The sequence below is a fragment of the Eulemur rufifrons genome, chromosome 5 (genome assembly GCF_041146395.1).
Source record: "Eulemur rufifrons isolate Redbay chromosome 5, OSU_ERuf_1, whole genome shotgun sequence".
Taxonomy (NCBI): Eukaryota; Metazoa; Chordata; class Mammalia; order Primates; family Lemuridae; genus Eulemur; species Eulemur rufifrons.
The window spans coordinates 34,403,337-34,412,560 of NC_090987.1; positions in this window are offsets into that span (position 1 = coordinate 34,403,337).

The window sequence follows — 9,224 nt, forward strand, 5'->3', positions numbered from 1 at the left end:
CATTTGTCACCCATATTCTAAAGTCCATTTCTGACATCTTGACAATTTCCTTTTTATTGGGTTCCATTATTGTGGATCTCTTGTGATTCTTTAGGAATGCTGAATTAGCTTGTTTTTCTTCTTGCCAGAATTTTTTTGCTGGTTTCTTCTCATCTGAAACCTCTTCTCTCAGCTCAGCACTGATAGGTTTGCAGTGCTCCTGCTCTCCTTTGCTGAGAAATCTCATCCTTAATGAGAAGGATGGGAGGTCCCTAGATAATGCTTTTGTGCCTTACTCCATAGGATTGACCTGGTGAGAGATGGATGGATACACTGAGAGCCTGTAACACAGCTGTTCTCCTGCATCATCTCAATCCCATGTGGTTTTCACAATCTGAGCCAGTGCTGGGGTATATTTGTTTATATTGGTTGGTTGGTCTCCAGGGCACTGTTGGAAATCTAAGCAGGGGGCTGGGTGAGTCCCTTTCCACTGAGGTGGATATTGTGGGAGATAGCTCTGTCTAGGTCTCCCCACGGTGGTGACAGTGACTGTTTGGCAAGGCTTTCTGAGCAGTGGCTTCAGGAGTCAAGGCTGTGGGTGTTCACTCCATCTAGGTCTAAGTGTAATGATGGTATGTGATGGGGGGTAGCTTGCAGCTAGCATGGTGGAGAGCTGGTCTGCAGGTGTGGCATCGTGAGGAGCTGCAGGTTCATGGCTTGCCAGCCAGTACACAGGACTGAAAGGCATGGCCTGTTGCAGGGCTAGTGGGTGTTCAGGGGTGTGGCCTGCCAATTGGTGCACAGGACCTCCACATGGCGTAGGGGGTGGGGTGTTGTTCTTCTGGTCAGCACTTGGGACCACAGGGTGATTGCCCACCAGTTGGTGCACTGATCTGCAAGTGGGTCTCCTTGCACAGCCCTGGTCTGCAAGGGCATGGGCCTTGGTGTGGTGGCACATGGGGCAGGGGGATTGTTCTTCTGGTCAGTGTGTAGGGCCAGAGGGCCTGGGCTGCTGGTTGGATGGGGTTCTCTCCTCACACAGGTCCCACTGAGGTTGCTACCATGGGATCTCTTGAGCTCTGTTTGACTTCCCTTGTTGGGGGGTGTGCTTGGCTCCCAGTGAAGGGTGTGCAAGTGTGTCTGCTCTCCCTGCTCCCTCCCTGGTCTGGAAAGGGGTAATGTTGGGGCAGTTGCAGCAAAGTTCATCCCTGTGTAAACTGGGAGTTCAGGACCTGAAAGCTTAGAGTGGCATCAGGTGCAGCAACCCAGGAAGTAAGACCATTAGGTCCCTGCTGAGCCTGCTATCTGATGCACTTTCACTACATAGTCCTCAAGCAGTTCCTGGATTCTAGTATGGAGGTCCCACAGTGGTGCGGGGCGGTGGGGAGGGGCTCACAACTTGGATCTCAGTGTCCATGTGGGGAGTGTGGGGCCCTGGGGCTCTCTCCTTTATCCCTTCCCCACATATCAGCTTCTCCCCCAGGTACCTTTCAGCCTTAGCGAGTGGAACTCCCTGTTCCTATCTCCTTTACTCTGAGTGTCTTCCATTAAGTCTCTGATGATTTGTAATGCTCTGTCCATGAGAGTCCTTTCCATTAGATGGGCAGCTTTCGACCCTCTGCTAGAAAGCAGCCTGTGGAGGCTACCTCAAGTCCACCATCTTGGCCCTCTCCCCACTTTAATATAAAGTGACAATGTCACCTTACTTTGACTCAGAAATTTCTCACTTAGCAAATTGCTTCTTTTTCTAGTTGCTATTTAATGATCCTCCTGAGATGCTAAATTTATGCACATATAAGAGAAATATCATGAAAATAATTTATTCTTGGGTCTTTCCTGATCCAGAAAATATTTTGAAAAATCTCTTACTAACACCAAAATTATTTTTTTAAAGCTGATTTAAAGATACCACATATCTTTAATACATACATATGCATTATATATTATATGCATAATTATGCATTATATAGATATAAATGTAATGACAACCAAGATTAAAATAACATGATGGGCTCCTGAGAAGTAGTATGAATAAGATGATGTATACTAAATTTTGAAGAAAGCTTTCAGAGATCAAGCAGAGTGGCGGGCTTAGGTGTAGGGGTATGCAAAAATGATTCTCCTAAATTAGTCTCTTTTGGTTTATGCATTTAAGGAGCCCTCTTTCTTCTCCACGCACGTGCCACCTTCAAGCATACTCACCTTCTGCTTCTCGCATCAGTGTTTGAGTTGACAATTTCAGAGGAAATACATACTTCCTTTCCAATGGTCCTTTAAAGTGATATGAAGTATGTTGGGGGGACAAGAAAGCCTATCAGAGGGGCTTGTTTCCTGGGAAATACGAAGGAATCTGTGGACACTTTAGCATATTCTTGAAAGTAGTATGCAAGGGAGACCCTAATGATCTTCTGCTTCTCCCTCTCCTAGTTCCAAGCCTGGAGAAGTAGGAGGGAGGAGGAGAATCAGGAGAGGTGCCAGGCAGCCATCTACCCCTTTCTACTTGAAGTGCTCCTGTCTTCTGGAGGGCTATTGAAGAACTTTGGAGTTTTTATTATTATTTTGCCTGAACAAAATAGTTACTGAAATGGATCTCTTGGATCCACTAGAGGGGCTCATGTGACTGGAGATCTTTATTAAATCAGACAATGATGGGGAAACGTACATGCTCTGAGAGTCATCCAGAGTGGAAAAAAAATTAAACCCCATTGAAGGTGTTTGCAGGGACAGTGGAAGAAAAAAAAATTTTTCTTTATTATTGCGTCTTACAAGTCCTACGTGTGTGACATTCCAGTTAACAAATGTGCCTTGTAGCAGCTTTGCCTACCGCTGCAACAAGGAAAAGGGATATATTTTTTTTACCCTAGTTGATATAAATTGACTGCACATCGAGCAAACTAGACTTAATTTATACATGGTAATAATTCCAAGCACTAGTTTTAAATACGGATAAACAATTTGCTGTTGCACAGAGGATATGTTAATGTGGTAGGTTTTATTCTTCTAAATCTTCAGTGAGGTAAATTTTTAGATATATCTTCTGTCTGTGTTTCAGTTTATATTTACAATGTATTGTTAAATGCACATCCTATTTGTATTGAAGATATGCTTCTGGAACGGGAATTTTGGGGTAATTTCAATCAAAATTGTATTTATCCATAATTTACAGGACTGTTGTGAAGATCAATAATAATGTACACTACAATTCTCTGACAAATTTAACAAATGTTAGACATTATAAATACTACATCACTTAAGTACTAACAATTATTCTATACTATGACACAAAATACTTTTATCTTTAACTTAAGTGTCCTTTTAACATAAGAAATATTAATAAATAAAATTATAAAAACATCAGTGTATTAGATTGTATTATTTCTGTTTGAATTTTAAAAGCTATTTGATTACACCTTTTATATATGAATAAGTATAGAAATAGCAATTTGACCATATCACAAAAGAAGTATATTTTCACAATATTGCTTGGCATTTTAGATTTGAGTATTTTATAATAATTTAAAATATTATAACATAGTACTTCAGTATATGAGAAACCAATAGCAAACACAGAAAGATACAGAAGAGACATCATATGAAGAAAAAGTCAAACGGTCAGTCTTTCTGATTACCTCCTCCTTTTCCCAGAGTTAGCCATTTTTACATGGTACAGCATGGACAGCTGTTCCTTGGAGATACTGTAGGTTCAGTTCCAGACTACTACAATAAACTGAATATCCCAGTAAAGTGAATCACATGAATTTTTTGGTTTCCCAGTGCGTATTGTTTACACTATACGGTAGTCTATTAAGTGTTACAATAGAATTATGTCTAAAAAGCAATGCACATACCTTAATTAAAGAGTAATTCATTTCTTAAAATGCTAATGATCATATGAGCCTTCAGTGGAGGGTCTTGCCTCAGTATTGATGTCTGCTGACTTATCAGGGTGGTGGTTGCTAAAGGTTGGGTTGGCTGCAGCAACTTCTTAAAATAGGACAAGAATGATGTTTGCTGTGTTGATTGACTTTCTCTTTCACAAAAGATTTCTCTGCAGCGTGCAATGCCATTTGATAAGCATTTTACCTACAGTAGAACCTCTTTCAATATTGGAGTCAATCCTTTCAAACCCTGCTGCTGCTTTACAAACTAAATTTATGTAATATTTTAAATCCTTTGTTGTCATTTCAGCAATGTTCACAGCGTCTTCACAAGGGGTAGATTCTATCTCAAGAAACCACTTTCTTTTTCATATATAAGAATGAACCTTTTAGCAATTAAAAATTTGTCATGAGATGCAGCAATTTAGTCATATCTTCAGGCTTCACTTCCAGTTCTAGTTCTCACACTATTCCACATCTGCAGTTACTTGCTCCAATGAAATCTTCAATTCCTCAAAGTCATCCATGAAGGTTGAAATCAACTTCTTCCAAACTTCTGTTAATGTTGACATTTTTAACTGCCTCCCATGAATCATGAATCATTCTTATATTAGTTTTTTACTTGAACATGTTCATATTCATAATACCTATTTTTTATTACATGAAATGATTTTTAAAAGTTAATAGGGATAAGCAAACATGAAACTAGGAGAATAGAGAGACTTTCAAAAGATAATTAAAAACAGAAGGCTACAATATAAAATTGACAGATCAAGAGATTAAGATATAAAGACCAAGAGCAGACTATGTTTATATTATAATTTATGATAACTTTGGCATCTTAAATCAGTAGGGATATTATAGACAATATAATAACAGATATTAAAAGCTATGTCCAAAATGCATTGTTTCTTGCATCAGAATTAATTCTGTATGGATTTACATGTATAAAATAAACAATGGACATGCTAGAGTAAAACAGGAGCGATTTTCTATTTTTTGAGTGATGATTATCATTTTAAGAAGAATATAAAGACAAAAAGACCCTAAAGAAAAACATCAGAAATATGACTACGAAATAGTCATACAATGAATAAAACACACTAGAGACCAAGAAACATGCAATAACTCTAAAGATATCTGTAATATATAAACAATTGGTAAGGAACATATATAAATTGAATTTGCTATAGTAGCAAATGGAGTCATCATTTTGATATGGTTATTGTTCATTAACCACTTTCATGCTGTATTTTGATGCAGTCAGCTTGAGGTCAGGATCTGTTGATATGAGCCACCATTTTCACAAATCATTGACTAATTTTTTTTTTTTTTTTTACAAAATATAAATGTCTCCAGTGGCTTTTTTCTCTGATATTAAAGTTAACACATGTTCATCATAAGTGATTAAACAAAAGGTTTTAAAAAAATTATGAATATCCATGATCTAAGAATAACCATTTTCAATATATTTGTTGAATATCTTTCTAGCTTCTGTTGTTGCTCTTTCTCTCCCTCACTCTTTCTGTCCTCCTCTGATTCTTTCCCTTCCTTCCTTGTTTTCTTCCTCTCTACCTTTAAAAACAAAAAACCAATCATAGAATGTATGCTTTTTGGAGAGTTCTTTTTTTTCCACTTAATGTAATTTGGACACATCTAAAAGACGACTACATATTTCTTTTTATTTCTGCAGAATTTTTTTTTATTGTCTTGATCTAGACTATGTACCTAAATACTGTTAGCATTAGGCTAATGCTATTTTGCACTACTATAAACAACTCAGTGGTGTTTTTCCTTGTCCATTTATCACTTGCAATATATCTAATTATTTCCTTCAGTTAAATTTTCAGAAGTGACATTTATAGGTCAAAGTATTAATATCTACACAGTAAAAATTGTGATGCTTATTGCCAAATTGCCTTACAAAATGTTGGATCTTGCACTGGGGTATTATCATTTTTATTATCACTTTTTATTATCCTATTTTATTTTTTCTTATCAATATTTTAATTGCCAATATAATTTTTCTAAAAAATCTCATTTAATTTAATTTGAATTTATTGGATTTTTAATGAAGTTGATTATTTCTAATTTATTTTAATGATTATATTTTAAAGTGACTTCCTAATGTATTCTTGTACATTTTTATTGCTCCTTCACCTTTCTCTGTCCCTTTTAAATTTTACCCTTTTCTATTTGCGTGGTAAGATTTCTTGTAATGATCTTTTTCTGATGTACTAAAATATTTCCCCCATTTGTAATATATCTTTCAATTGTTTGTTTGTTTTATTAAATACTCTAAAATATTTTCCTTAATGATATTTGGCACAGTTTCATATTTTAGAAAATTCTTCCTCAATATTGAGTTTAAGAAACAGTCACCAAAACACTCCTCTGGTATGTGTAAAAACCATCATACATGTAGATTCAGATGCCCAGACAAAACATCTTCTTATTGGAGCTCTTACTCTACCAATGTCTTATTTCTTCAAAAATATTCTTTACCCTTTCTTCTTAAGGTGGAACAAGTAGGTTACATAAGAGTATGATAGCAAAGTAAGCAGAGAGTTTCCAATGCATTTGGAGATACTGAGTAGGATACAGGAAGGCTCTAGGTGAGGCATTAGTTTTATAGCTCTAGAGAGTGTTCTCAATTTCATGTTGAACTTTCAGATCACAGCTCAGTGCTGCTGGGCAACTGTATTTGAACTGAAGTTGCAGCAAAAGCAGTAAGTTGGGTAAGAAAAGACTAAAAAAGCTAGAAACAGTATCCCAATACCCAAAGAGTGGTATCCATGGCTACTGAAGAGAAAGAACAGATAAATACCTAAATGTGTATGTGAAGTAGGGTGCTAATATAGAGAATGATGCAAAGGGTGTGGTAAGGAAAAAAATGTGGAGAGACCTATGACAGGGGGTGGCCCATACTGAGGAATGGCAGAAAATCTAATGTATAAGATAGGAGAAAGGTGAGTTACATGTGAAGACCATTCTCAATTGACAGTATTGAGATGCTATATAGGTAGCTACTTCAGTTAGTCATTGAATAGCAAAGAATACCTTTTTGTTTTCTATACTTAGGTCTCAATATCTTCCCTTATGTTGACCCAATGCTTTTTCAGGTCCCAATTTTCAATGGAATTATCCTTGGAATTCAGCAAAATCAATTAAGAATTTAGTAACTGTCACTCACGGGGAAAACACCTGGTCAGCTGATGGCAGTACATGCAACCTAAATGACAGCCCGTATCTGCTACTAGATATTTATCTTAGACAGAGTAGTATAAAAACTACACATCATAGAAATCACACTGTTGGACATTACTAATTCACTTTATCTATTAGTAAAATTTTGGCTACTAATAAATTAATCTCTTTGTGGTTAGCCTGATGAATTAGTGGCCTCTTGCCCGTGATCTACTTAGTCACATTAAGAAAACTTGGTGATTTCACAAAAGTAATAGAATTTCCAAAACTGTCAATATGGAAACATTCCTGTAACATTTTGTGTTGACCATAAAAACGTCAACCACAATCAGATATGATAAGGTATGTATAGAACATATCAGCATACAATGACTAAGTAGCTAAAAAATTATTTTGTATGTTTTAAAATGTAAATTCTACAAATACAGTTTTTCCTTTGCAACTGAAACATGATGTTATAATCAGCATTCTTCCCCAATCCTACATCATTTTAAGGAAATTTTTCCCCTCCATGCACCTTAAAAATCATCCCATTCAGGGAAAGTGGGAGGCTTATAGTTACTGGTATTGGCACCTTTCCCATGGGCTTGTGCTGAAAGCCCTCCCACCTGCATCATTCTCCAGCTGCATGAATGCCTCCACTCCCACCAGGGCATCTCTTTGTAATCACTGCAAGTAATTTTTAGGCCCACCAGTTCCAGCTGTCATATCCTGGACACCCTCATCCGTAGACATGGAGAGGGGTGGAGGTTGCAAACAAGGCTCTTTAAACATATCCATGGGATCAATCTACCCCTCACACTCACATACACTATGGAGCCGATGCCAGGTAGGGCAGGATTCGATGCCCGTTTGATGCTTGTAACTCTGACTCTTTTCCCATCTTCTTGACCCACAAAGAAACAGGTTTATGTGCTGGGGGATATCATTTACTAATCCATTATTCATCTCTGTCTATATCAAGACCTTGGCTCTTGATGCTCTAAAAATCTAGGCTTCTTCTAGACTTCTTCCAACTCAAAAAACTAAAGACTTCATCAAAGAGTTAATTTTTATTTTAATACAAATGCAAAATTTTCTTTCTGTCTTTATTTCTGCAGTAGTGATAATTGCCTGAGAGAGGTCAGTGTGCATGCTGGTTCTTTTCTTCTCTATTTGTTTCCATCTCTCCTCTCTTTCTGCTTCTCTCTCATACACATACACAATAAATACATAACTGTATATTCTAATAGGGAAAAATAGGACATACAGTATCCTAACCCAAAGGACCTTATATTTGATTACAGGAATAACAGGAAGAACTTAGACAACCCTTAGAGTTACATAAAATTTTTTACCATGGAGAGATGCCACGTGGCAAGAATTTAGAAGCTTCAATAAGCTTTGTATGCATTCTCAAAATGGACAAATCTTGGAGAGATAAGTGAATCCTTTATAGGTTTTACCTCCCATTTCTCAGTTCTGTATTCTAATTCTACAAAGCATGCCCTGCAGATTTTGCTTGCTGTGTCACTAAAGGGGAAAGAAAGGTCAACCAAAGAATGAGACATGGTGTTTCAGCCTCAAGACCTAAAAAAATAGAGGAGAAAAACCAAAGTCTTTTTAGAAAGAACATTTCCTTTACCTTTTTCTCTTTTTCCTTCCATCAGCCTGCTCTTAAGTTCCCTGGAATTAAGCACCAGCAAATTAAATATTTTCACCCAATTTACAATCCTGCCATGTGAAGATGCTCTTAGCAATACTGTTTTTTTCTTGTGTATACAAATGTACAAAAAGACAGATGCAAAGTGTACAAAAAAAAGGGGCTTCAACAAATTGGATCACTGCCAACTTGTTAAAGTTCTATAGAAATGTACCTTTCTATGGCTTCATTTAATTACTAATTTTCTAGGTTAATTTAACTGTAAGCAGTAAACTGTTAAAGACATTAGTATAAGATCACATTTGAATTTAAATGTTAGAATTACATTTGAGTCTATCACTCCCTATCATTGCTTTATCTCAAATCCTGCTGTGCTGTTTCAGGATTTCTTTTTATCTCCACTTACTCCAGAATCCTACAAAGCTCAAACTAAGAGTTATAAAGTCAATGCTTTGTTAAAAGTCTTGGGCAATCATCAAGAATCTCACTGTAGTGGAACCCACACAAGGTTGGGTTGC